The following is a 27,668-nucleotide window of genomic DNA, read 5'->3' as shown; positions in this document are numbered from 1 at the left end:
GCTTCCTCAGCACTGGAATAATGAATTCCTGGTTGTAAAATGCTTTGAAGAGCTAAAGGGCTAAGTGCTGTTAATTATTATTATTTCATTTATAAAATGATTAACTGCAGTGAAGGCAAGGCCTGGAATATCCTGCTGAGGAAGCGTTTGCTGTTGGGGGCAGAGTGGGGAAAGACCAGGTGAATTCCAGTTCCTTCCCATTCCTCAGGTCCTGGCAGACAGGTCTTTGCAGCGTCACGCCTCCCACTGCATGAGGTCATAAGTGCGACAAGACAGCTTGTTTGCTACACGTCACTGCTTGTGCAAACAGTGGGAGTTGCATGGGACTCCTGCATCAAGAATGGCGCCAAGGGAAATAATGGTTTGTCCCAGCCCCTCTCCCAGTGTGTTTTTAATGGGTCCACCTATCATTGTTTTGATCCATTATTTTGGAAGGGAAAAAAAAGATGTGTCAACAGCCGTATGGTTGTAAACAGATCAAGTTCCTAGAACTAGTCTGGTAACTTTATGGAGCACAGAGTCAGGGATCTGGCGTATTTCAGGCCTGGCAATGCCTCATGTTAAAATGGTAAAGTCAGCCTTGGATGTGGGAAGAATGAAGTGAGTGATAACGAATAACCAGGTATTCAGCTATCCCTGACACTCGTGTGAGTTGGGCCAAGTCCTTTCAGGAACCCGAGGAATGTGTTTTACTGATCTGGGTCTGTGTGCTGCACTTTCATATATTTGTGTGGAGTGTGGACAACAGCCTATCAGATAAGAACATAAGTACGTAAGAACGGCCATACCTGGTCAGACCAAAGGTCCATCCAGCCCAGTATCCTGTCTGCTGACAGTGGCCAATGCCAGGTGTCCCAGAGGGAATGAAAACTAACAGGTAATGATCAAGTGATCTCTCTCCTGCCATCCATCTCCACCCTCTGACAAACAGAGGCTAGGGACACCGTTCCTTACCCGTCCTGGCTAATAGCCATTAATGGACTTAACCTCCATGAATGGATGGACACTCTCCCATCTGCCCTCAACCCCTCACAGCTCTGCCAATGCAGCTGAGGCCTGGGCTGCATCCTAGGACTGCATCCATGCCAACTAGGGACTGGAATGATACCGTCACACTCATTTGCAACCTGAATGGGGACTTGATTCCAGGCCTCTGGGTGTGAAGAGTTACCCCATGATCCCATTTCTACTTCAAGAGCCCTCCCCTTTATGATGCATGATATAACCAGAACTCTGTGTCCATTTTGTTTTTGTGAATGTGGTAATCTTGTATTAAACAAACCTGATGTGGGACTCTTTGATTTTCCCTTTTATAGAAATCTACCAAGATGACTAAAGTAGGAAATGAAAGACTCAGACTCAGAATAATAGAAATGTAGGGCTGAAAGGGACCTTGAGAGTCATCTAGTCCAGTCCCCCCCCATGCTGAGGGTGGGCCAGATATACCTAGATTATCCTTGAGAGGTGTTTGTCCAGCCTGTTCTTAAAAACCCTCAGTGACATGAATTCCAAAGAGCTTAACTATCCTTAAACTTGGAAAGTTTGTCCTAATATCTAACTTAAATATCCCTTGATGCAGTTTAAGCCCACTGCTTCTTGTCCCAGTGGACATGGAGAACAGTTGATCACTGTCCTCTTTATAACAGCCCTTAACATATTTGAAGACTGTTATCGGGTCCCGCCCTCCGTTTTCTTTTCTCAAGACTAAACATGCCCAGTTTTTTTAACCTTTCCTCACAGGTCAGGGTTTCTGATTTTTTTTAGTATTTGTATTACTCTCCTCTGGACTCTTTCCAGTTTGTCCACATCTTTCTTAAAGTGTGTCACCCAGAACTGGACACAGGACTCCAGCTGAGAACTCACCAGTGCCAAGAAGAGCAGGACATGTCTTACATACAACACTTCCGTTAATACACCCCAGGATGATTTTTTCACAACTGAATCACATTGTTGACTCATATTCAATGTGTGATCCACTGTAACCCCCAGATCCTTTTCAGCAGTACTACCACCTAACCAGTTATTCCTCATTTTCTAGTTGTGCATTTGATTTCTTCTTCCTCAGTGTAATTCTTTGCACTTGCCGTTACTGAATTTCATCTAACTGATTTCAGACCAGTTCTCCAATGGGTGAAGGTTGTTTTGAATTTTAATCCTGTCATCCAAAGTGCTTGTAACTCCTCCCAGTTGAGAGTCACCCACACATTTTATGAACGTACTCTCCACTCCATTATCCAAATCATTAATGAAAATATTTACTAGTACCGGACCCAGGACAAACTCCTACAGGATTCAACTATGTCCCCCCAGTTTGACAGTGAACTATTGACAACTGCCCCTTCCCCTTGAGTAAGGTCTTTCAACCAGTTGTGTACCCAGTTTATAGTCATTTCACCTAGACGACTTTTCCCCAGTATTCTTATGTGAATGACATGTGGGACTATGTCAAAAGCCTGACTAAAATCAAGATATATCACATCTACTGCTTCCACCTACCTACTAGGCCAGTAACCTTGTCAATGCTGGAAATGAGTTTGGTTTAGCATGGTTTGTTCTTGACAAATCCACAATGCTTAATTTGTAATGAAAGTGGTGCCAGGGCTCAAGTAATTAGATGCCGGGGCTCAAGCAATTTTTTTTACTTTCATAACTGAGGCCGCAAGCCCAGAGGTGCCAGAGCTATGAATTGCCAAGTTAGAGGTGCCAGAAGTCCTGGCACAAATGAAGCACTGCAAATCCGTGTTGGCTAGTACTATTATCCTCTAGGTCTTTACAAATTGATTGTTTAATCATTTGTTCTAGTATCTTTCCAGGTATCGATATTAGGTTGACTGATCTATAATTTCCCGGGTCCACTTTGTTCCCCCTTTTAAAGATATGTACTATATTTGCCCTTCTCTGGTCTTCTGGGACCCAACCTGTCCTTCATGAGTTCCCAAGAATAATTGCTAACGGTTCTGAGATTGTTTCAGTTAGGTCCTTAAGTACCCTATGGTGAATTTCATCAGGCCCTGCTGACGAATGCATCTAACTTATCTAAATATTCTTTAACCTGTTGAAGATGTTGCATGACTCCCAAAAGACATCAGTGTACTTAGATCACTGGCCAGTATGTGTTACACCAGTCTGCTACGGTTCCCAGCTGGGGATTCAGGCCCAGATCTGCAAGGTGCCTAACTCCTATTGATTATAATGGGAGTTAGGGGCCTAAATACCTTTGAGGATCTGGACCTTTAGCTCAAGTTGTAGAGGCTCCTCCTGTTAACTCAAAGGTCCCTGGTGATGACCAAGATAACAGTTGCTACATGCACACAATACATACACCCCACTCCCTTCTTCTAAAGAATCCAAGCCAGAGCCTGCTTTTTGTAATGACTAGCATGGTTTGCCTGAGACTCTGGGTCACACCTGGAGCTGATGCTCTTGTACCCAGGTTGGATTTGGCCTGTAGGTTCTGAAGAACAAGCCCTTACGCACCTCCAGGCTCTCCTGGAAAACACAGACATCCCTACTTGTTCAGCTCATCCGCTTTGTTTTCTTTTACCTTCATTGTATACTGACTGTGATGTCATGCCCGGCTGCCCCCCACCCCACCCCCAGGCTCCCCATTCCTTTGATACTTCCATAAGCTTCTCCATTTCCTCCATGCATTGGCTTTGCAGTTCGGGAGAATTTATTGAGGGAGTTGAATTGATGAAGACCAGACCACAGAGGATTTGAGTATTAGGTTCACTCCTCCAAACAATGATTTCATTTATAGCCCCGAGCCTTCTTTAGATCTGTCACTTTAATATATCCCAGTTCACCCTTCGACGGAGTGCTGGAGTGGGAGTCTTTTGAAGCACTGTCGAAGCGGGACTGGCCCTATTTCACAGTGACGGGGCACTTGCCAAACACAGCCTCAGGGTTGGAAGCGAGCTCATTGTTTCGAGGATGCCCTTACACCTCTAGGCTGTCTCCATAACTGCAGCCAGGTTCAGAAAAGCTACGCCCGAGGAAAGCTAGAGCCGCTCGAGGGGGTATCTGTCAGGGGCAAAGGAGCCTGGCTGGCTGCGGTAGCAGTGTGGGAGCGCAGCCACGTTAGATAGATCAGAGAGTGGGAATTTTCTGGCTCACCAGGTGAGTTTTCCATCTGGCCTCTCCCGACAGCAAACCGAAGCACCATCTTAGGGGCATCCATGGAACAATGCCCCACTGCCATGCCTGCTGCTCTCTGCACCTTCCCTTCCCGTGTGCTTAATAATGCTCTCTGGAATCTGGCTTTGGGTCCTTATTTACCTCCCAGGAAAGGAAGATGCAAGGCCTCCCATTGCGTGGCCCTGGCGGGAGGAGCCCCATTCACTTCAGTGGGACCACCTGAAGGAGTAAGCACTGCTCAGCACGAGCAAGGGTTGCAGAACCAAGACTTGGGATGAGATCAACGGGAGTTTTGCCACTGACGTCAATGAAGTGAGGATTTCCCGTCCAGCGGTTGCCTTAGCCTTTCCTAGGATATACCACCATGTAGCCTCTCTCTGTGTCACACACACATTGCTTTGTGTGGGGGACACTTTAAAGTTACACCCACACTCCCGGCTGGAGAGAGGAGTTAGGATCTTCTTGAAGCCACGTGGTTTTCTCATCTTCTTCCTCTGAACTCCTGGAACCAGATTCCACCCTGGTGTAAGTGGGTAGAATGGCTTTCAAGTCCCTAGTGTTTATTTGCTTGTCTTAACTTCTTCCTATCTCCAAGCACATCCCTAATGGGAAAGCTGGTAGGTTTCTATAGACATTGCTCTAAAAACCAGAAGAATCTAATAGAGAATGAGATAATTTCTATTGGTTTTTGACCCATCCTATAGAATTCTATAGCAGACGTATTATTCTCTAATAAATTCTACAGAATGGGTCAACAGACCAACAGGAAAGTTCCCCCTTTCTGTTCAATTCTATAGGACTTTTCCATAGACACTAGCTTACAACCAGTACTCCACTTAAAGGCACAGCAACCTCTTAAAGCATTCATATTCATCAAGTTCCACAAGTACTGACACACATGCATGCTTTGCCTTTTAATCTTTTACCAAATTTTGAAAGACAGGGGCCCTATTGTTGCTCCCTCCCCACCTCCTCCCCCCCGACCCGTGCTTGCCTCTACAAACCTTACAAGTGCTCAAGTAAATCAGGTAATTCTGCTCTTATCTACCCACTGTCATGCACAATTACCACATTTGTGGACGTCCTCTGGACAGCTGCCTTTGACACCATAACACTGAGTGGTTTCCGGTTCCCTGGTGATTTTCCCAGCCTGTCATTAATTTCAATGGCAGTGTCAATCTCATTCAGAGGGAGCAGCCGGACCCTATGGGAATCTGCAGGAGGGCAGGACTTCCATGAAACTCAGGTTGCAGATCGCAGATTGCGCCAGTGGCAAGAACTCCACCCTGAGCAGTGTCTGCTTTCAAAAGGAAGCGCGTAGCTGAAGTATTTAAAACACTAATGAAGTTTGCAGGGCTCGGAGTCTTTCGCACTGTGGGATCAGTTGAGTGCAGCGGCTTCACCATCAGCAGTTCTAGAGTTCTCCGGTGTCAGAACAGATTTACATAATACGCATGCAGAGGCCTTCTGATATATGATTCCTAGACAGGAACTACTCTCGCTAGCCAGACTTTCATTTCTTGGCTCCCCCTACCTGATCTTTCTCTAATTTTAGAACTCCAAATTGGATTTATACTGAGAGAGGCTGGAGGCTCAGTCATGGAGGGGCCAGGGCCAGGGCTGGCAGGAGTACTTTGTAGTTCAGAGTGAGACTGTTTTCCTTTTCTGATGCACTGAATCCTTTGCAGCTTTGCTGGGCATTTGTTTATTTATTTTATTTATTGTCGCAACAGACTTAGGCCTTGGCTACACTGGCGCCGTACAGCGCTGCAACTTGCTGTGCTCCGGGGTGTGAAAACGCCCCCCCCCCCGAGCACAGCGAGTGCAGCGCTGTAAAACGCCAGTGTAATCAGCGCCTGCAGCGCTGCACGCTCGCTCGCAGCACTGCACGCTATTCCCTCGGAGAGGTGGAGTACTTACAGCGCTGCGAGAGCTCTCTCGCCGCGGCAGCGCTGTGAATTGCCAAGTGTAGCCAAGGCCTTAAGGTGGCACAGAGAGCCCGCAAACGGTGCTCCTGGCTTGCACTCCACAAGCTATTTTCCTATGCTGGTGTTGCAAAGGCCTAGGCAAGTTGCAACGAGGAACTCAGCAGCAGGGATATGAAGAGGCCTATGCCCTACCCTGGGAGCAGGAGTCTTTGTGGTGCAAAATGCGACCAATCAGGGCTTTCACCCGACGTGGTGGGTTGGAATGATGGTGGGAATGAGTGCTTGAGGGGCGGGGCGGGGTGCGGTAGAACAGGCCCTGGGTTTGTTTGCACCCGTGTAGCGACACCTGGGTGCTCCATCAGTACAACTCCCTACTGCAGATTCACTCCCCCCATGTAAAATGATACTTGCATCCATTTGCTACCTCTTTGCTAGGACTCTGCACTGCCAGTGCAGCTACATCGATGCTAAGAGCCCCTGTGCAGCCAAACTGCTGCTTCGGTGGCTGGGTCCAGCTCATAGCAACCTCATTTGTATGTATTTCAGTCTCATCACGAGGGCTTCAAAACAAGCTAAACCTGAATGGCAACACGGTTAGTTTCCAGCAGGGGCTGCATGGAAGAGGAGGCTTTGCAGAGTCACTGCTCCTATTTACTTCCATTCAGTGCAAGAGAAAATCGAAAGCAAATCCGGCTAGAGAGAACCGAGGTCTCAAGTCCCAGCCTGCACATTTACTGATTTACTTCAATCCTGTGACGTCTGTTTTGCCATAATACATCGATGGAAACAATTATTAAAAAAGACACCCTGGTGTTCGGGCTTGCCTGTGTCAATGGCTACGGTTTGTTTTGACCATTGTGGAAAATGTCCAAGTCTATTTGGTATATTTCCCTTATGATGTTAGCCCTTCCCTCCCCCGGGCATGATCAGCCACTGAGGTGGGTAAGACCCTTTATTGTTCGATAGGTTCACCCTATCCCTGCTCCAGTACAGCAGTGCAGGGCAGTTTCTCATGTATACTCATCACAAGGGATAGTCCTCATTTTGGGCCCAATCCATGAAAATAATCTTACGTGCGGGAGCAGCCCCATAGATGGTAACAGAGCTGCAGGATTGGACCCTTTATGTCAAAGGGGGGCAGGGGTCTCCCTCTGTGCGCTGCTCCTGCCTCCAAGCACCGCCCCTGCAGCTCCCATTGGCTGGGAGAGCTGCCGGGGGCAGTGCCTGCAGAGAGGGGCAGTGCGCAGAGCCCCCGCGGGCCATAGGGGCGCGCTGGCCCTTCCAGGAGTGGTGTGGGGCCGGGGTAGGCAGGGAGCCTGCCTTAGCCTTGCTGCGTCCACTGCCGACTGGGAGCTGCCAGAGGTAAGTACTGCCCGGTGGGAGGCCGCACCCCAATCCCCAGCCATGAGTCCCCTCCCGGAGCCAGTAAACACCCTCCTGCACCCCAAGCCCCAGCCCTGACCCACCTCCCAGAGCCAGCACCCTGTACCCCCTCCTGCACCACAACACTGTCCCAGCCCTGACCCACCCAGATCCAGCACCCCATACAACCTTCTGCACCCCAACACTCTGCCCCAGCCCTGATCCCCTCCCAGAGCCAGCACCCTGTACCCCCTCCTGCACCTCAACACTCTGTCCCAGCCCGGAGCCCCCTCCTGCACCCAAACTCCCTCCCTGAGCCCACACCTCCTCCTGCACCCCAATACTCTGTCCCAGCCCGGAGCCCCCTCCTCCACCCAAACTCCCTCCTAGAGCTTGCACCCCTCACTCCCGCCTGCACCCCAACCTCCTACCCCAGGCTCAACCCACACTGCGAACCCCTCGGCCCCAGCCCAGAGCTCGCACCCCCTGCCCAACCCCAAACCCCTTCCCCAGCCCGGTGAAAGTGAGTGAGGGTGGGGGAGAGTGAGTGAGCGGGGAGGGGCTTTGGAGAAGGGGCGGGGCCTCCGGGAAGGGGCGAGGTAGATCCTGGGTTGCCCTTAGTGACCTTGGGCGTACAAAGGTTGGAGACCACTACTCTACTGCAGGAGCTAAAAGCCATATGCCACTTAGCTAAGATTGTAGAGCAGCCTCATTAATCTCTAACTGGTCTCGGTGCCACGAGAGGGCACAGAACACCACACCCAGGAGGTGTGTGAGTTACAGACTGAACTGCCCTTTGAGCAGACAGCTGTCCTAGGGAAATGAGTAAAGCTGGACAGGAACCAGAGGGAAATTCTGCAGCTCCGACATTTGCTTTCAATTGGAAAGAACTTGGAAGTTTTCTGCGGAATGGCGTTTTTTGAAAACAATCCCACTAAGGCCAATGGAAATAGCCTGTTTCAATAACACTGAGATAGTTCATTCCGATTGCAACGGTTCCATTTCTTTTATAATGTAAAATCAATAATATAATTATCAAACACTTCATTTTGTGGGGAGTGGCTCCTCGTGGGGCAGGGCAAAATTGGGTTGACCTCAACCCATTCCTGTGGCAAATGGCACTTTCGACAAAACACCACTTTCTGATGGAAAAAAATTCTGCTGGAAAATGTTCTTCTACCTGCTGTAGAAATCAGCCCCCCTTTCACATGGTGCTCCATGCATGGATGCTCTTTCACCACCCTGAGCCTCTGGCAGGTTGAGACAGGAGCTGAAGTGACAAGAAAATGAATGGGGCATGGTACGCATGTGGGGACGAGTGCTTTCCGGCTTGGGAAAGCATAGCATTAAATACGGGCCAGGGGCCATCATCAATAGGGACCTGATCCATAGCCCGTTAAAGTCAATGGAAATCTTCCCACTGCTTTCAGTGAGCTTTGGAGGAGAATGTAGGAGCAGAGAGGGTCAGTCTGGGGAAGGGTGATAGAGTTTGGAAGCTTAATATAATAATGAGTACTTTGTTCTTCAGTATCTGGGGATAACAACCTACCCTCCAAACATTAATTAATTAGGCCTCTCAGTCCTTTGTGAAGTGGGTAGGAAACTATTATTACCCACATTTTACAGTTGGGTAAACTGAGGCGCACAGAGATTAAGGGACAAGACCAAGGCCACAGAGGGAGGCAAGAGCAGACCCAGGAACAGAATTTAGAACACCTGACTCACACACCTATATTCTAACCCCAGCCACAATTCCTCCCCTTAACCAAACCTCTCTGTTTTGGAAATCAGGTTGAAAATAACCTGGAAAGACTTTAAATAAGTTTGATAACAATGCACACTATAGTATCAGGCAATATAAACACTATTGTCTTATCAAGGTAAATCTATTCAGTCATCAGAGAGAGATTTTAAATTTTTGGTGCAGAAGAATATTTCCCTGCCCTCTCTTGGATGGAACAGCTCAGCTCAGTGCCATAGATCCTATACTGCTTACAACTAATGGAGATTCTCCTTCAACTCAAGTGGCAGAAGCCTGTGTTTTTGGACAAGATGGCTGTCATGGTCTAGGGAGGAGTTTGATACTCCCTGAAGGATGTGCCTGTTCCAAGTTTGTTTCAGCCGCTTTTAAAATATCATTTCTAAGGGCCACATGTTCGTAACCAGATGCCTGCAAAAGTGCTTGTGCACCAGTTAAACCCCATTATTTCCATGCCAGGCTATTGGAAGACCAAGAATCCTCTTGCATTCCTGATCCCACATATGCATGCCAGTTTATATATGCAAATAGGGTTTATGTGGGGGGGAGGGGTGCATGAACATTTTGGAAGGGGAAACAGTTGCATGTTACTTTGACCATTTGGCCCTAGCCCTCATTTTGCTTAGCCCTCTTTTTAGCCCACAAAACGTGTGCCTGCCCTGCAGGTAATTGAATTGTGGGTAGACAAGTTACTTGCACTTTGAAATTCTTGGTTGGCACTTGGCAGGCATTAAAAACGTGTCTTTCAAATTTGGCAAGCGCAGCTAGGAAAAATGGCCTCCACAGGGCTCAAAAATGCAATTCCCACCTCATTCCAGCTCTTATTCTGCTCCTCACATGTCTTATTCCATGAACGATGCCTGGGCTTGTACAAAGAAGGAAGACTAAAGCTTTTTGTCACAAGAATTAATTGTCTCGGTGGTGCTATAAACTAGCACCCTCTGTTGCTGCTGCTAGTGCATCTTGAGTCAGGGTAGGGAACATGCAAATAATCAGAACCCATGTCTATAAAGAAGTCCTTAACTGAATTGGCTTTTGTCTTCAACATTATTTATAAGACTGGCGTGTGCTCCAGTGTTTCAGACTTACAAAGCAGAACCAAGTATTTGGTACTCTCGTGCACTGCCTGGCTAGCTTTCCCTACTGAAAAGATCCAGATTAAAGCGTCTTTTAAAAACAGGGCGGGTGACACTAAAGAAGGTCCGCAGCAGCTGGCGTGGTTACTGTCAGGCAGGTGGAGATGAATGGAAGGCTGTCCCGGCTTTCAACAAAACGACTCTTTTCTCGGAATTGATAGAAAGCATCTACTAACAGTTTAACATGTCAGACTTCGCTCCTCTTTGCAGGTTACCTGTTGGCTTCTTCTTGACTCTTAACAACCTTTGTGCCGGGCCTCAGATTTTTTAGGGCCAAGAATTAAGACAAGTCTTGGTGTTAAAGCAGAGAGATTAGCCGGATTGAACAACATTCTGTCTGCCTAAAAAGATCTGAAGTTTCCCAAGCCCTGCAGATATTAAACCTGGAATGGATTATTTGCAGGTTGTCTCTCAAAGAACACTAGCATGATCCTTATGCCCGCATCTCCTTTTTCTGTGATCTTGTCGGCTCTTGAGCTAAGTAGGGTCAAGCCAGGGGAACCTCGGTTTGGGAAATCTCTCATCTGGAACCAGGTGCTGCTGGAAGCAGGGTTGGTAATCTAGTGTGTGACATTCTTTGCTCTGAGTCAGGACGGAGCCAGAGCTCCAGCGTGGTGCTACAGGGTGCTGTGCTGCTAGAGGTATAATCCTTTAAATATGAGGCTGTGTGGGGAGTCAGGGAGCCAGCTCCAGCTTCCTCATTCTTGGGCCAGTCTTGATGAATTTTAAAGCTGCTGCCAGACAGCTTTATAGTGTGCCACTGGAACCCTAACCAGTGGAAGCCCTCTTCTGCCCCCGGCACCTCCTCTACCCCAGTAGCAGGAGGGCAGAAGTGCAAGATCTGGCTGCGGGGCAGAGGCACCAGTGGAGGAGGGCGTTTGCAGCTGGATTATAACCCCTTCGCGCCACCTCACAAAGAGCCCACCACACTGGCTAGAGCTGAAGTCGTTACGGTCAGGAAATATTTCCCTTTTCACAGCAGCCGGGGTGATAAACCCGAGAGTCCTGGTCCAGTTCCATCTTGGGTCATTACATTCTGCCCCCATGAAATCCAACTGTCATTTCCAGTGATTAATCCTCTTCACTTCAGTACAGCTTCATAGTCACTCGACTACCCCAAATCCAGAATCATTTTGGTAAGTAATATTCCTACCCCATAATGGGGATAGGGGTTAGAATCTGGGAAAATACACCATCATTCTTGCTCTCAAAATAAAGGGTAAGCAACAGCCCAATGCACCTCACTCCCCTTCACCCCCCGCATGCTCGGATCGATCAGTTTCTTTGGTACACCTACCAGAACTGCCCATCACCATGGCATCTAGGCTAGCATTCCCAGAGCGACAAGATAGCTGCCGATCAGAAGCCTACTCTACGTCTTGCAAGTGCAAATGGTTAGTCAATATTTGGAAAGCACTTTGATGACTTAAAGCACCCTATTGGCTTATTAATTATTTAAATAAACTCAGCACAAAACCCCTGCAATCCTTGTAGCTAGGCACGTATACCGGTCAGCAAAATCAATAGCATAACTAACTCAGAAAGCGTTCTCTCTTTTATGAACGCACACATGTGCTCCGCATTGCTGCCTGGCACAGTACTTTGCTGTCAGGCAGGGCTAGGTCAATGCTATCCTGGTAAAGCATGCTCTTTCCTTCAATACCATCCCCATCTCATCCCTGCTCTAGCCACCTCCCTGCCTCTCAGGGCTGCTCACTCAGATGGTTGTGTAATATATCGCTGTGATCTGTCAGAGATGCTATGCATCAAAAAACCTTCCCTCTCTCAGCCCTCTTTGGGATTGTTTATTAGCTGCATGTTCCTTCAGGTTAATGGAATGTGATAGCAAAGTGCGGAACAGGTCTACAGGGCCATAAAGAGGCTTTGTCGTTTTGCGCGCACATACACAATACTCATACCAGGGCACTCAAGCAGTTACTCACAGTAAGATATGGTAGAGTCTCTAGTGTTGGGCAAGCTCTTGTATTTTCATGCTCCATCACTTTCACAGGATTCTTCTAATGCAAACCATAGAGTCAGTGTTCTGATTAATGCTCTTTGTTCTAAATGCAGCTTTTGGGTCATTCGTGAGGAACGATGGCAGAGCTTAGGGCCTGATCCTGCGAGGTATTAAGCACTGTAATGGGACTACAATCTAGTGGGTCAAACACAGGGCTGGGAGTAAAGATGTCTGAGTTCTATTTCCACCTCTGCCATTTACTCACTGTGTGATCTTGGGCAAGCCATTGAATCTCTCTGCGCCTCAGTTTCCCTCTCAATTGGATGGGAAGAAAAATACTTTTTGGCAGGGTGTAGTGAGAATGAGTGACTGTTTCTGAAAGCGCTTGATGGAAAGGCGCTAAGTATCCTCACTGTCTGTCCATTGCGGGGGCACGTACGGCTGCTGTTGAAACACGTTGGTAGATTCTACTTCTTGTGGGTAAGATGGCTCACTACTCTGATTTAGAAAACAAAGGGCTTGATTTTGCACTTGTTGGAGCAGTAAGCCAGCTTCCAAACCGAAGTTACTACTACGAAGCTAATCTAGTCAGATGTTAAATTCAAGTTGTCCTAATGCACTGCATATTTGCTGACTGGTTAGAACATGTTCACCCCATTCCCTTTCTCACCCAATTTTAGGAGGCAAAGACATTTGTATCAGGCCCTGTTTGAATAAGGCTTTAGGAGGCCAAGTTTTCTTTCCCCTCATATTCTGACCCAGTCCGCCAGGCAAATTAAATCCCGTATTCAGCAAGATACTTTAGTACATGCCCAACTGTAATCACGCAAATAGTCCCATTGACATCACAGGGACAATTCACATGCTTACAGTTTGGCACGTGCTTAAATATCTTGCTGAATAGGTGCCTTAGTGGTGTCATTGACAGTGTTGTAAAAACAGCCATGCAAACCTATGGCTAGATGATATTGCAGACTGGAAACAAGCTGCTATACAAGAATAGGATCTGGGGGTCATAGTGGATCACAAGCTAAATATGAGTTAATGGTGTAATGCTGTTGCAAAAAAAAAGCAAACATCATTCTGGGATGTATTAGCAGGAGTGTATTAAGCAAGACATGAGAAGTAATTCTTCCTCTCTACTACACATTGATTAGGCCTCAACTGGAGTATTGTGTCCAGTTCTGGGTGCCACACTTCAGGAAAGATGTGGACAAATTGGAGCAACAAAAATGATGAAAGAGCTAGAAAACATGACCTGTGAGGGAACATTGAAACAATTGGGTTTGTTTAGTTTGGAGAAGAGAAGACCAAGAGAGGACATGATAAGTTTTCAAAACTGTTAAGGTTGTTACAAGGAGGAGAGGGGAAAATTGTTCTCCTTAACTTCTGAGGATAGGATAAGAAGCAATGGGCTTAAATTGCAGCAAGGCCAGTTTAGGTTGGACATTAAGAAAAACTTCCTGTCAGGGTGGTGAAGCACTGGAATAAATTGCCTAGGGAGGTTGTGGAATCTCCATCCCTGGAGATTTTTAAGAGCAGGTTAGACAAATACCTGTCAGGGATAGTCTAGGTAATACTTAGTCCTGCCATGAGTGCAGGGGACTGGACTAGATGACCTCTCGATTCTATGAATATGTCAGCTCAAACTGGGAGAAGGAAGTGTGCCTGGCACTGTGGAAGGGGTGGGCTGTCCTTCTACCCACCACAGCCAACCAGCCCTGATAGTACGTGTACCTCTCTGAGGTCCAATTCCTCCAGTGCTCCTCCTGGGGCAGTGAGATTTGAATGGGTGCCTGGAAACAGATGATCTCTGCTGGCTAGTTTCCTTTTGGGACATTGTAATGATGTGTCCCCGTGCAAACCCCACAGCCAAACATCCTCAGACTTTCCGGGCTTTGGAATCCAGGTCTGAAGTTGGCAGTTTGGGCTCCTCTGTACGTGAACCGTGCTGGAAATTCAGTCGTTTCTCTTTCTAGGCATTAAAAAACTTTTCTGATGAAAAATCCACCACACCCCTACCCAGCCTAACAATAGCAAAGTGGATAATACAATACAGAAGATGCTGAGCAGCGGGAATCTACTATCCTACCAATGATGAAAAGCCATCCCTATGCTAAAGAAAATGACAAAGATTGACTCTTACAACAGTCATTTAAAAAGTGATTTCCCCAACTCCAGCACAGTCATTCTTTCTCCAGCCCAGCTCTTTGATTTCCTCTCCTCGGGAGGATGGCAACTGATGGTTTATGCAAGGATTTGTGACTTCTGAAAAGTGCGAAAGAAACGCTTTGCAAGAGCCACTACTGTTGAGTCAGGTAGTCACTGAAGGAGTCCTCTGCTTGTGCCCTTCTAGCCAATTGCACAGAAGATAACGGGCAGTCATCAGTTTCTATGGTGTCCCCCAAGGTTCAATGCTTGGTGTCCTCAGCCTATGAATTTTAATGCCTTCTAGGGCTCCCATTAACAGGGCATCTCAGTAATGCCAAGATTTTCAAAACTAATAGGCCAGATTCTCCCTTTACTTACACCTGTTTTACCCCAGTGGAATTCCATTGGCGTCAGTGGATTTACTGCTAATGATTTACACTGACACAGGGAGAGCAGAATAAAGCCCTGTTAGTTTTCTTAAGGTATTTTTCCACCCATCTATGTGGGCTTCCATTTACTGCTGCCATGGTGGGTGAGTGCAGCTCATCCATTAAGGGGTGTCATTCTGAGAGGGATCCCTGCCAGGGCTTGATGTGCATGAACATCCTTATGCACTGTGGCTTCCCTGCCTGCCATGAATAACATATACTTTTAATGTTAAAAGACATCTTTTATGAATGGTGCCTGTCTGTGTCCAGAACCTCATTACACGTTGCCTGACACAGAGGGGTGCGAGTTAATCTGAGCACAGGACTGGGAGCAGGAACCCCTGAGTTCTACTCCCAGCTCTGACACTGGCTCCTTTGGTAAACTTGGGCAAATCAATTAACCTACCTGCCTCAGTTTCCCCAGATGAACATTAGGGATAACAATGCTTACCCTGCTGCACAGGGTGGATTCTGAAGAGTCATTTTATAGTACCGAAGTCTGTCTCCTCCTCTGCAGGTGTGGAATGGCCTATAGTTATTTTATTTATAGGCACTTCTAGGGCACACATCACCACAGTACCGGCAGGGTTTCTTCAGTCCTGCCAGGACACAGAATGGAGGGGAGAAGGCTATTGGAGAGTCTAGTCCACTTGGACAAAACTGCCATGCATGAGAGAGTGTACAGTGGACACCACCACTACTAGAGCAGCAATTTCATTGGTGGCTTCCTTGTTCCTGCAGGGAGGGTGGGGGATGAGGAAAGGGAAGATCCCATCCATGCACCCCCACAGGAACACCTTGCGTAAAGCCCACTGACTGCCCCTTGCACAGGAGTCCAGGTTTTGGTCCCTAGCATTTGCAAAGCAATTAGAAGCTCTAAAGTGCTATCTAATTGATCTGTGTTTTTACTGCCCCCATGAGCACTGTCCAGCAGACACACTGAGGGTGTTGAACTGGCAGCAGGGAGATACCACACTGGGATGTGCCCTGGGTGTGGGAATCTTACAGCATTGTGAGCATGGGAAAGAAACCACTGCAATCTGATTCCCAGTTCTCTGTAGGGGAAAGGAGATCAAATTCCTTTTTATCCAGGAACAATGAGATGACTGATTTAGGGTGGGGAAGAGAGAGAGGTAAGAAAACCCCAATGATCCAGCTTTAAGTTATCTGTTATCAAGTGCATTCATGGTTTGGTTTGGCTCAATCTTTGAATCAGCTCAATACTTTTTGTAAAACTTGTTGCATTTAAAACAGTGCAAATGGAGCAATGGAAATGCTGCATTAATAACGTCTAGCTCTTCCACCGAGCACCTCATCCTTAGATCTCAAAGCTCTATACAAAGGAAAGAAACAACATTGTCCCCCATTTTGCAGATGGGGAAACCGAGGCACACAGCATGGAAAGCGACTTGCCCAAATTCAATCAGAGCTAGGCCTTGTGAGTCGCCACCCATTGCCCCATCCACCAGCCCACACTGCCTGCTGTGTTAGACCACTTCCGTAACAATTCCTGGCTGTGCAATGTTGTGAGCTGTCAACGCTATACAGAAAGGAAACGGAGAAAGGTGAAAGAGCAAGTTTTGTTTTCATGGACCCTTCAATCCACAAAAGCAAAAGTATTCTGAGAAAGCTGCCACCTCGGCCCGACAGAGAGCCACCTCGTGATTGCAGCATCCATGCTATTAAAGTCCACCCACTCCTCAAAGACCTCTGCAGTACAGCAGGGGGGCTATGGATGGAGTGGACGCAGACTCAGTGCCCACTGCACCTGTTTAACATAGAATCCAGTAGACAACAACTGTCTTTAGTTTGGTTTTTTTTTTTTTTTTACACTTTTTCCATCCTGTCCCAGCTGTTCCAATGCCATTTTGCGTGGGCTTCTCCACTGGCATCCATGAACAAGCCCGTTAGTGAAGGTTGCAGCAGCCAGTTTAGAACCCTAACCCACTGGCAAATCTGATCATTTATTTCAGCTTGATTTAGATTTGATTGACATGTTCTGAATTTGAAATTCCAATGACATTTTCCACCAAAATTTCAAACATAGTTTTGTGTGTGAAAATCTCCCTCTTCTTGCCCCCAATTTTTGACCAGCTGCAGCTCGATTTAGCAAAAGCATCAACACTGGACAACCAAGACCAAAAACCAGAGAAATGAAATTATGACTCAATGTGGATCTCTGCTGGCCTGGCTCGCTTATGTGCTGCTCCAAGCTGTCTCCTTCTCACTGCAGCAGGCAGTGAATCCAGCTGATGCAGTAGAAATCCAACTTTCTCTAGATCTCCTACCAAAAATGGAAGGAGGGAAAAAACCCTTCTGGATTATAGCCCTGAATCCCTGAACAACTCCACACATTTACTTAAAGATTGAACAGAACCTGATACGAGGCGCTGAGTGACAGGTCTATACTGAGCGCTTAAGTGCTTTTCTTCCGCAACTCTTCCTCCATTGTGGGCACAAAACTAGTCAGCTCTTTCCCCCCTTGCTCCGTGACATTGCACAGGACGCTGTGGATAAAGGTCCCTCCATGCACAATGTTACTCACGCCGTGTTACTGCTCCTCTCTCTCGCTCGACTCCTCCGGCAGTTGCTTGCGTTAAGTCGAGGACAATCGCCAGTCATTTGGTACATGGGAGATAGAAGGGAGCAGTGTGGCTGAACTTGCACAGACAATAAGCCATAATTTTTCTTTTCGGTCCAACTTGCTCTACTGGTTTACGTTTCTTTAACCCAGCAGCAGAAAGGCGGCACGGCTTAGTCAAAGCTGCCAAACGGGTTCTGCTATAATACAAAAAAGTGGTAAGACCAGTTTGTTATGAACTCAGATAGGGATTTGATTGTTTCCCCATAATTATAGTTCAACTTGTGCTGTTGGTTGAACTCAGTCATGTTAACAAACTGGCCCATTGAAATAATGCATCTACCGGTAAGGTGGGATTTCTTTCTTCTTTTCACATAAGGTAGCTGTTTTAGAGAGAAAGCACAACAGAATCCTGTTTAATCCTTCTACTCACATTCAGTTGGAACAAGCTGCTTAAAAGGCCGCAGACTACACCACTCTGTGTACATTAGGGATTTTGGGGGGGAAATAATTATTAATGTTGCAATAGAGCCACGTGGCCCCAACTGAGATGTGGGGCCCATTGTGCTAAGAAAGACAGTAGTTGTACCAGAGAGCTTACGATCTAAATAGAAAAGATAGACAATAGGTGTGGGGGGAAACTGAGGCACAGAGACGCAAAGTACCCACCCAAGGCCATTGGCAGAGCTAGGATTACACCAGCGGTCTCCTGACTCCCTAGCCAGTGCACAATCCACTAAACCATGTTCTCCTAATTGCTTGTGGTTGCACCACCAACAGTGGGAATGCTAGTGCAGATAGGACCATGTTTTTAACCACCTTACCCACCTATCCCTTCCCAGAGAAGGTTTCCATGGCATGCCAGTGAAAACATCAGGGAGCCCTATCTGCATGAGAGCTTCCACCATTGCTAGCACCAATGACATAGTGTTGTAGGTTGCACAAGAGTGGACTGCTTTGTAAAAAATCATAGCATAGACCAGGCTTTTGAGGCAGAAAGCTTGTCTTCTTTGTATGGAAAACAAGTAGCTCATTACACAAACAACAAATACGCTCTTGCTTACAAGCATGAAACCAAAATCCATTTTCTGTTTACTCTACAGTAGATTTCTCCGTTGCAGCAGGACTGATTTGCTTTTGGAGCATTGCTCATTAGGACAGTGCAACAGTGTAAAACGTGTATTTACAGTCTAAAGGACTTTGACTTCAGATTACGGAAAACAGCCAAGAAAGAAAGGATGACTATAAAGTCTCTGCGACACACAGCGAGAGAACGACAGAGAGAGCAAACAGGAACTCGCCCTATAACATTCTGCATCTGAACTGAAACGCAATATGGTAAGTGCCCCGGTAGCAGGCTGGGAGACTCTTCTGCTTCTAACGGTACATGGCAAAGAAAACAGCCTGACAAGATCGCCTTTCAGTTACACAGCGGCACCCCCGGAGCTAAAGGCGCGTGAAAGCATTTGTCTAAGTAAACCAAACACCCACAAAAGCCATCACCACAACGGGTACATCCTGGCAAGCTCTGCAGAGAAGCCCAGGACTAAGTGGACATGGAAATTAAACTCCTCTCTTGCCCCCGAAAGAGATTCCTCCAAATAGGGTAGAGGTATTTTGGTGGAGCAGGGTGGGGAAGGTTACATTGCTGTTGCCCATATCACACCTGTTCTGTAGATACACAGAGGACCTCAACCTCCAGCTCATAGGCCGGATCCTGAGCTGGTATAAACTGGCGGAAGGTGCATTGATGTCAATGTTGCTATGCTGATTTACACCAGCCGAGGATCTGGCTCATCCGGAGTGTCCAATTTAGAACTAACTCTCCCTGGCTGTGTTCCTCAAGGCACTTTATCAATCAAGCAGGCGGCCTCCACTGATTCCTTATGCGATACCTCGACTTTGCACTTCCCTGGTGGAATGTTAGGGTGTACTGGGTGCTGAGGTGCTGCTGTTCTGAAGCAGGTGGTTGCACACCTGTATTATGTAAGTAGCAGGCTGGGGAAACAAGCCACCCAATAAGCTGTGGTCCTTGGGGGGCCTGTCGGGACTGTTTGTTGTACCACGTGGAGGGAACTCTTCGCTTGCTCTGTGTGCAAGAGGGAGATATAACAAGGTGACTCAGGGATCATTACTATTGACCCACGGCTCCGCAGGACCATTCCGAAAGAGCAAATAGCTACAAAGCATCTTTTGGCTCCTTTAATCATTGCTTATTCCCTACAGATAGTTTATTTTGCTGAGGGATATGTCAATTAGGGGTCGATTGACTGATACAGTGAAATACGCCGGGCCGATGAATCCAATAATGTAAATACTGGCAACTGCGCTGAAGAAAGAGCTTTACTTGGACCAGCGCAGTACTCTAGTGAGTACAGCTGTGGAGTAACCTGTAGGAGCAGAGGTTTGCAAGATAATCTTAAGAAACTCGACCTTTAGTCGGTGATGGCTGGCAGCATGGTGGAAGTTACAATGGGCATTATTAAAATCTTGACATCTACTGCCTACAGAAGTGAAAGTCACTGTGGTATCAGTCCCATTCCAAGTATTGGAAATAATGCACTACCACTAGTAAGGTAAATACAATGAGATTTTAATGGCACTCACTGTGTGCCTTTAATCTATGAGTGGATAGGATGCAAGATCTACCTTCTTTCCTTCACACTGGAAAGCTACAGAGCAGCTGATGTGACTTTCAAACTGCTATTGGACATACAGAGAATGTTGCCATATGGGAGTGCGGGACGGGGAGGTATGAGAAACAAAAGACAATGCACTGGAGAAAATCATGCATATATATCTTCCTACTGTATTTTCCACTCCATGCATCTGATGAAGTGGGTTTTAGCCCTTGAAAGCTTATGCTCTAATAAATTTGTTAGTCTCTAAGGTGCCACAAGGACTCCTCGTTGTTTTTGCTGATTCAGACTGACACGGCTACCACTGTGAAACTGGTGTAATTGTTTCCAATAGCATCACTTTGGATTTACAGTGTCGTTACTGACAGCAGAACTAAGTTTTCCAGCCCATCTTATCCCTCTGGGTTCTGTTTAAGTGTTAGGCAATATTATCGTATTGGTTCCTTGTGCTCCCCTGTCTATCTGTCTGTATCCACCTGTTGTCTCTTGTCTTACACTTAGATTGTCAGCTCTTTGGATCGGGGTGGACCATCTTTTCGTTCTGTGTTTTTACAACGCCTAACACAAGGGGGTCCTGGTCCACGACTGTGGTCCCTAGCCACTACCACAATACAAATAATAATGCACGACAAATATGGATTAGGTCCAAATTAGTTCATACTTGTTCTGCTTCATTAGGGATGATGTAGAATTAAAGATGCAGGAATAGAATTCTGAATGTCTTCGTTTCATGGTTTGAAGTCAGACTACCAGCCTTCCTGTAGCATTTCTTGTTAGTTTGCTTGTTGGTTTTTTTTGTTAATAGGCATCTCGATGGAGGTTTAAGAAACATTTCTACAGGCCATCAATCATCAAAGCCCATGTCAGCATGGGCTTCAGGAGTTTTATTGACATCATAAACCTAATGGCCATGAAGGAGGCCTTAGAATCCATCATGTCGGTGGGAATTAAAAAAAAAAAAATTCCCACATTTCAAATTTACTAGGCTATGCTGCATCTCATCATGGAAACTGGGACCCTCTATGGGAAGGAACTGCTGCACCTAAATCTGTTTAAATTCAACCAAACCAAACCAAAGACATTGGCTCGTAGATGCCCAAGTTCGAAGGGAAGCACTACCCCCATCTCCAAATCGTGTTCCCTCTCCTATGGCGGCATAGCGACATATACTCTACAGACCTCCATGACTTCATGGTCTAAGCTTCAGGTACGAAACACTTATTACAGGGCCTGATTCTGATCTCAATTGCACTGCTGTAGTGCTATCAAATCCAATAGTTACTCTCCTAATCGACACCATCTTCAGATTAGAATAATGCCCAATGTCTTTTTGGGATCACAGGTTAAAAACTCTAATGGGGCTGGCTCAGCCATCCTTCCGAGGTAGGGAGAATGAATACCATCCAGTTTGCTCATGGGGAGAAAGTGCTGGTGAACTCTTTAAACCAGCATAGCCCAGAGGTGGAGGTACAACAAACCCACCTACGCTCCTCCCTACCATCAGGACTTTCAGATCAGATCACAGCTCAGGGTCTTGTCCTGGACTGCTTAGACATTAAAGACTCTGCGGCTCTTTTTGTAAAAACAAGTGTCTTGTTGGCTAAAATTTCCCTCCCTCCACTGTTGTTTAGTGTGTTGTGTGTAGTTTCTCTCCATTCTGGAGGTGGCTATATTTCAAAGGGGCTAGATGTATATAACTGGGGTTCCTTCAGCATGAAAAGAGCTACTGACAGTATTATGAATAAGCTTTAGATCCTTTTCATAGCCTCTTCCTCTTGGGATGAAGGATTTTGTAATCCTCCATAAACCCTACCAGAACAAAACACTGCACAGTACACACACAATTCTCCCCTAGGGAGAGGTAGAGAGGAAAGAGCAAACCACACATGGCAGACGTTAGTCACGTCAGTTAATGCACATCTCAACGGTGCTCAGATGCTATTAGGATGAGGGCGATATGAGAACCTGTATAGAATAAAACAGAAGGATTTCACAATGAAGTGATTAAAATCTCCCTCATTCAGATGATCACAGCCCAAGAGCTCTGTTGTTTTCAGTGGTTGGTATATCATTGTATATTACAAGTACTATCCACCAGAGGTTGCTAGCCAACTTTAAAAAACAAACCACATTGCAAACAATGGACTGCAACTCTCGACCTTCAAGAACGATCCTGAGAATTCTCTCATCTCTGCCCATGAATGGGATCTATATTGGGCAAAGGCAGAGCCTCAACAGTTTAGCTCAGGTTCCAGACAAGATTAACAAAGAATCTTCAGCGTGTGTACGTCAGAGGATGTATGCTCCTGCTTAGCACTGGTGTTCTGTTTTACTCCAGATCGATTCTGTTATTTGTGATCCCATTGAATGGATGTCTGAGGAGATTTCATGCACCAGAACCAGTGGGGCCAGTCATCTGATCACCTGAAGTATCAACGTGGAGGGGCTTTTTGGTCCTTTTTCCTGCATTGGGAAGGTGGAAAGGCCCTGTAAAAATGTGGCAAGCAAAGGCCAAAACAAACCAATTGTTCACCATCACTATAAACTTCTAAATAACATCACATTTATTTTAGTCTGCTGCATCTAGCTAACAGAGGTGATTTCTAAGCTACAACACAGAGGCACCAATATTTAAAGAAACAATACACCAATGGTACCGTCAGCCTGTTCCCAGGTTTTATCACTCTTACGTATCAACAGCAGCAAAGAAAAGAGCTGTGGTACTAATGTCTCCCACGTACAAGCCTGACATCCTGTATTTGTACAGTGCTTCCTGGTAGTATGCCATTTGTAGATTCGTTTTAAAGTGCATGCCTGAGTTTGCGGGACTGGCACCGGGTCAAACCGGGTGCAGGCAGAAATGAGTTTCTTTAACCTTTTCAAGACCTTTGTGGACATCCTCCGAAACCTGAATTAAAAATCCTGATTTAGAAACAATTCTGTGTACCTTTATACATAGCCTGTATTTCTATTCCACTGGTTTTCTGTTACTAGAAGGTACTTACATGAAAACAGGCAGCGATTTATCTGGGGTGGAGGAAGCCATTCCAAAAATATTGATGGTGTGAAAGAAGATAAGTTGTTTGTCTTCTTATAGGCCTTGATCCTGTAAACACTGACTCACATGCTTAACTTTACTACCATGAGCAATCTCATTGATTTCAATGGGACTACTCAGATAATAAAGTGTGTGGAGGAGTGGGGCCATATTTAGGAAATCACAGCAAACTATGTAATGGTAGAGAGGGAAAAATGCTCTCCCCAATGAGCAAACCATTTTATATTTAGATTCATGGCAGGGGGTGTCATTTCCCTGAGCTAACAGCACCACATAAATAAATATGAAAAAAGCCAAGTATTTGTTTTGTATTGTCTGATTAAAACATATACTTTTAAAACAGAGGTTTCCTTATCAATGACTATCCTAATACACAGACACCGCAGAACATTACAACTGACATTATTTCAGAGAGACAAGATCATATCTTTTATTGGACCAACTTCTGTTGGTGGAAGGGACAAGCTTCGAGCTCCATAGAGTAAGGTCTTGCTCAGGTCTGGAGAAGGTAACCAGAGTGTCTGTCCGAGCTAAATACACGGTGGGACAGATTATTAAGAATAAGGGATTCACATATGCTGTGTGTTGCCGCAACCAGTGAGTGAAACCAGACAATCACTACACTCTTGAATGAGCTCACTCAGAAAAATGATGAAAGACAAAAACACCCTGGAGCCCATGGGCAAACACTTTTCACAAAGGGGTCACCCATATCTGACCTCTCAGTCCTCATCCTCAAAGGAAACCTGCACAACACCTCCAAAATTCAAGCCTGGGAACTAAAATTCATAATTCTGCTGGACACTAAAAACCATGGACTTAACAGAGGTACTAGTTTGATGGCTGATTACAACAATTTGTAACACAACCTACTGCCTGCTTAATTGCCTACTTAATTTTAAATGGTCTCCAAAAGGGATGTGTGAACCTCTTATACTCAACAATCTGTTCCACCTGATTGCTCAAGGTAACATAGTTCATTGGAAGGGCTGGGACTAGAACTCAGGTCAGACACTCTAAGCTTGCTAGGGCAGGAACTGGTCTTATCTATAGCATTTAGCATTGTGGGATCTGGCTTGGAAACTCTGGCCACTAGAGTAATGCTAATAAGTAAATGAATGACTCCCTGGTGGACTGATCTGCTGCACTTAGATAGATAGCAAGACAGATAGAGCTGGTCACATTTTTTTTTTGAAATTTGAAATTTCAATAATTTTTTCATTGATATTTGAAATTCAATTAAAAATGGAGGACAAACGGTGAAAATTATTTCAAACATTCCCCTTCCCTCAGCTCCTCCTCCCCCCTCCATTTTTTGACCATTTCTAATAAGTAGCTATCTGGCTCGCTGCTAAGGTACTAAGATGTCCATTACTTTTCACTTTAATCTGTGTTTCTCTGAGTTTGGAAAATGGAAACAGTTTTACCATGCCGCCGTTTTGTTTTCTGCTTCTCAGGCATAAGCAGGATGCTGACATGTTTGGATTGCAAACACTGCAGCAGGGTGTTTTTCTTTCAAATCAGGACTTGCACACAGATACTGGAGTCTGTATATACACACACGTGTGTGAAAATTGGGTCCATTTTTTTCCCATTGCAATGTAAAATAGCAATGAAAAAATGTCTGTTCAGTTAGGCTTTGTCAAAGCTTGTTTTTACAAAATCAAATGCTAACTTTTCTTGACATTGTTGCTTTAAGAATTCACCTGCTTCTACCAGTGTGAGCCAGATTTTCAAAACAGCTCTCTCCGCTCATTAATGCTTAGCAGTTCTGAAAATCTGGACAAATACGTTGCTCTGGAAATTAACAGAATATGATTATAACTTGAGGAGAGTAATAAATGGGAGGAAGTGATGACAGACAGAGATCCAGATTTCATACAAATGTGCACAGTAAAAAGAGAAGAGAGGGAAAAAATAAATATATGCTTTAACAGCAAAGTTATCCTGAAGTTTTTGGATGGTCCCCAGGAGGTACCAGGGGGTGTTTAACAGTATCTCACTGCTATACTCTCATACCGGACTTCCTGCAATCTACTAATGATTGCTGTCAGTGCATCTGAAAGATTTCCACTGAGGAACCTGAGTACCTAGAAAGCGCAAACTGGATTTTGCAGGGTACAAAGCTGGTTGAACTGTCTTTGGAAGACAGAGGCATATTGGAATAATAACAAATGCTTTATTAAAAGAGATTAAATCAATTGCATGAGCAAGTTGAGACAGGGAGAGAAAACTAGTTTGGACCAGTTTCTCAGGAACTCCAGTCATGCAACTCCCTAGCAGGACACTAAGTAACAACATACTCACCCAGTGAAACACAAGATAGGAGAATCCTCATTTGCTGACATGGGGGTTAATTATATTTGCCTCCAAAATAACGTTTATATAGCGCCAAACATTAACATAGTAATATAGGTGGGAAAAGAGCTCAAGGCCTCTAGGTTTCCAGACTTCTGTAAAATAGGGTTACCATATTTCAGCAAGAAAAAAAGAGGACGGGAGGAGCCCCGCCCTAGCCCCGCCCCTGCCCCTCCCACTTCCCGCCCCCCCAGAACCCCCAACCCTCCCCCCGTTCCTTGTCCCCTGACTACCCCCTCCTGGGACCCCTGCCCCTAACTGCCCCCCAGGACTCCACTCCCTATCTAAGCCTCCCTGCCTCTTGTCCCCTGACTGCCCCAACCCTTATCCACACCCCCACCCCCAGACAGACCCCTGGGACTCCCACGCCCCATCCAACCACTCCCCACCCCCTGACAGCCCCCCCCCAGAACTCCTAACCCATCTAAACCCCTTTGCTCCCTGTCCCCTGACTGCTCCGATCCATCTCCCCACCCCTGCCACCTGACAGCCCCCCCCAGAACTCCCAAACACTCCCCCCCTGCTCCTTGTCCCCTAACTGCCCCCTCCTAAGACCCCCCCCAACTGCCCCCCAGGACCCTACCCCCTACCTGTACCCTGACTGCCCAAAACTTTCTCCACTCCCCCCAAAAAGCCCCCCCCCTGTTTCTTGACTGCCACCTCCAGAACCTCCCTGCCCCCGGTCCCCCTTACCCTGCTGCTCAGAACAGGGTGTTGGGCTCTGTGCAGCCGAGCCGGACACCTGGCTGAGCTCCCCAGCACAACAAAACCCGGTCCCTGGCCCTGCACAACAAAACCCGGTCTGGCCCTGCACAGTGCTGCCGGACTGGGCTGCAAGGGAGCTGCCGGCTCAGAATGCAGGGCGGATCCGGCTCCTCTACAGCTGCTCCTGAGTCCAGCCTGGGACTTCCCTGCAGCCCTCCCAGCCGCTCGCTCTGCTCTGCCAGGGGGAAATCCCGGACATTGTGAGTGCTTTACAAATTCCCCCCGGACGCTATTTTTAGCACAAAAAGGAGGACATGTCCGGGTAAATCCGGACGAATGGTAACCCTAAAATTCTCTAGACCATGTGATTAGCTGAGCAGACCTGTCTCTATGTACTGTTATGGCCCTCATCACATTAGTATCTGAGTGTCCAGCAATTAATAGATTCTACCTGCACACCTCAGTGAAGCAGGAAAGTATTATCCCTATGGGTATGTTTACACTTACCGGGGATCGATGCTGCGGCAATCAATGCACCGGGGGTCGATTTAGCCAGTCTAGTGAAGACCTGCTAAAATTGATCGCTCTTCCATCAACTCTGGTACTCCACTGGAACGAGAAGCGTAAGGTAAGTCGATGGGAGAGTTTCTCCTGTCAACCCAGTGCAGTGTAGATACTGCAGTATGTTGACCTAAGCTACGTCATTCACGGAGCTGGAGTTGTGTAACTTAGGTCGACTTACCCCTGTAGTGTAGACCAGGCCATACGCGCCAATTTTTTGCGGCGCTGGTGGGTACTCAATCCCCTCCTCGCCCCCGGCCCTGCCCTGACTCCCCCCCTGCCCCCTCCCCATTCCAACCCCTTCTTCAAAGTCCCCGCTCCAACTCCACCCCCTCCCTGCCCCTATTGGATTCCTTCCCTAAATCCCCGCCACGGCCCTGACTGTTCCCCGAGTGCGCTGCGTTCCCCCTCCTTCCCCCTCCCTCCCAGTGCTTGCCGCCGTGAAACAGCTGTTTCACGGCGGGAAGTGCTGGGAACTAGGGGGAGAAGCGGAGCCATGGGGTACTCAGGGGAGGAGGTGGAGGCGAGCTGTGGTGGGGGGGCAGGAAGGGGAGCTCACCCACCAATTTTTCCAGCTCCAGGGCTGGAGCACCCACGGAGTTGGTGCCTATGGACAAGGCACATGTTACAATGAGGAACAGGATAGATTACGTGACTTGCCCATGGTCACACAAAGTCTGTGCCTGAACCAGGAATTGAACTCGTGGGTTCCAAGTCCCCATGAAGTGGCCTGTCCTCAAACTATCTTTCCTTCTTCTGCCTCAGTTTTTTCCTTCTGAGTGAAAGTTGCTTTTGGAGTTTTCCCCGACACCCAGAGAATGAAAAATATTTCCCACAAAATGTCATTGCTCCATAAAAATGGCTTCAATTTCACAGAGGTTTCTGCAGATTCCAAAAGATGCAAA

General features: G+C 46.7%; 1 protein-coding gene across 1 annotated transcript in view; it reads right to left on the bottom strand.

Annotated features, from left to right (window-relative positions):
* RBBP8NL (RBBP8 N-terminal like) overlaps positions 1-27,668 on the bottom strand; it is a 90,231-nt gene that overhangs the window by 30,876 nt on the left and 31,687 nt on the right. Inside the window, exons 2-3 of the mRNA XM_054044919.1 lie at positions 26,710-26,811; positions 17,407-17,639 (exon numbers count right to left, since the gene is read on the bottom strand). The gene's annotated coding sequence lies outside the window, so the exon portion shown is untranslated. The remainder of the gene's footprint in view (positions 1-17,406; positions 17,640-26,709; positions 26,812-27,668) is intronic.

Source organism: Malaclemys terrapin, chromosome 12, assembly GCF_027887155.1.
Source record: "Malaclemys terrapin pileata isolate rMalTer1 chromosome 12, rMalTer1.hap1, whole genome shotgun sequence".
Taxonomy (NCBI): domain Eukaryota; kingdom Metazoa; phylum Chordata; order Testudines; family Emydidae; genus Malaclemys; species Malaclemys terrapin.
The sequence above is the reverse complement of the archived record's forward strand: the minus strand, read 5'-3'. Positions and strand labels throughout refer to the sequence as shown.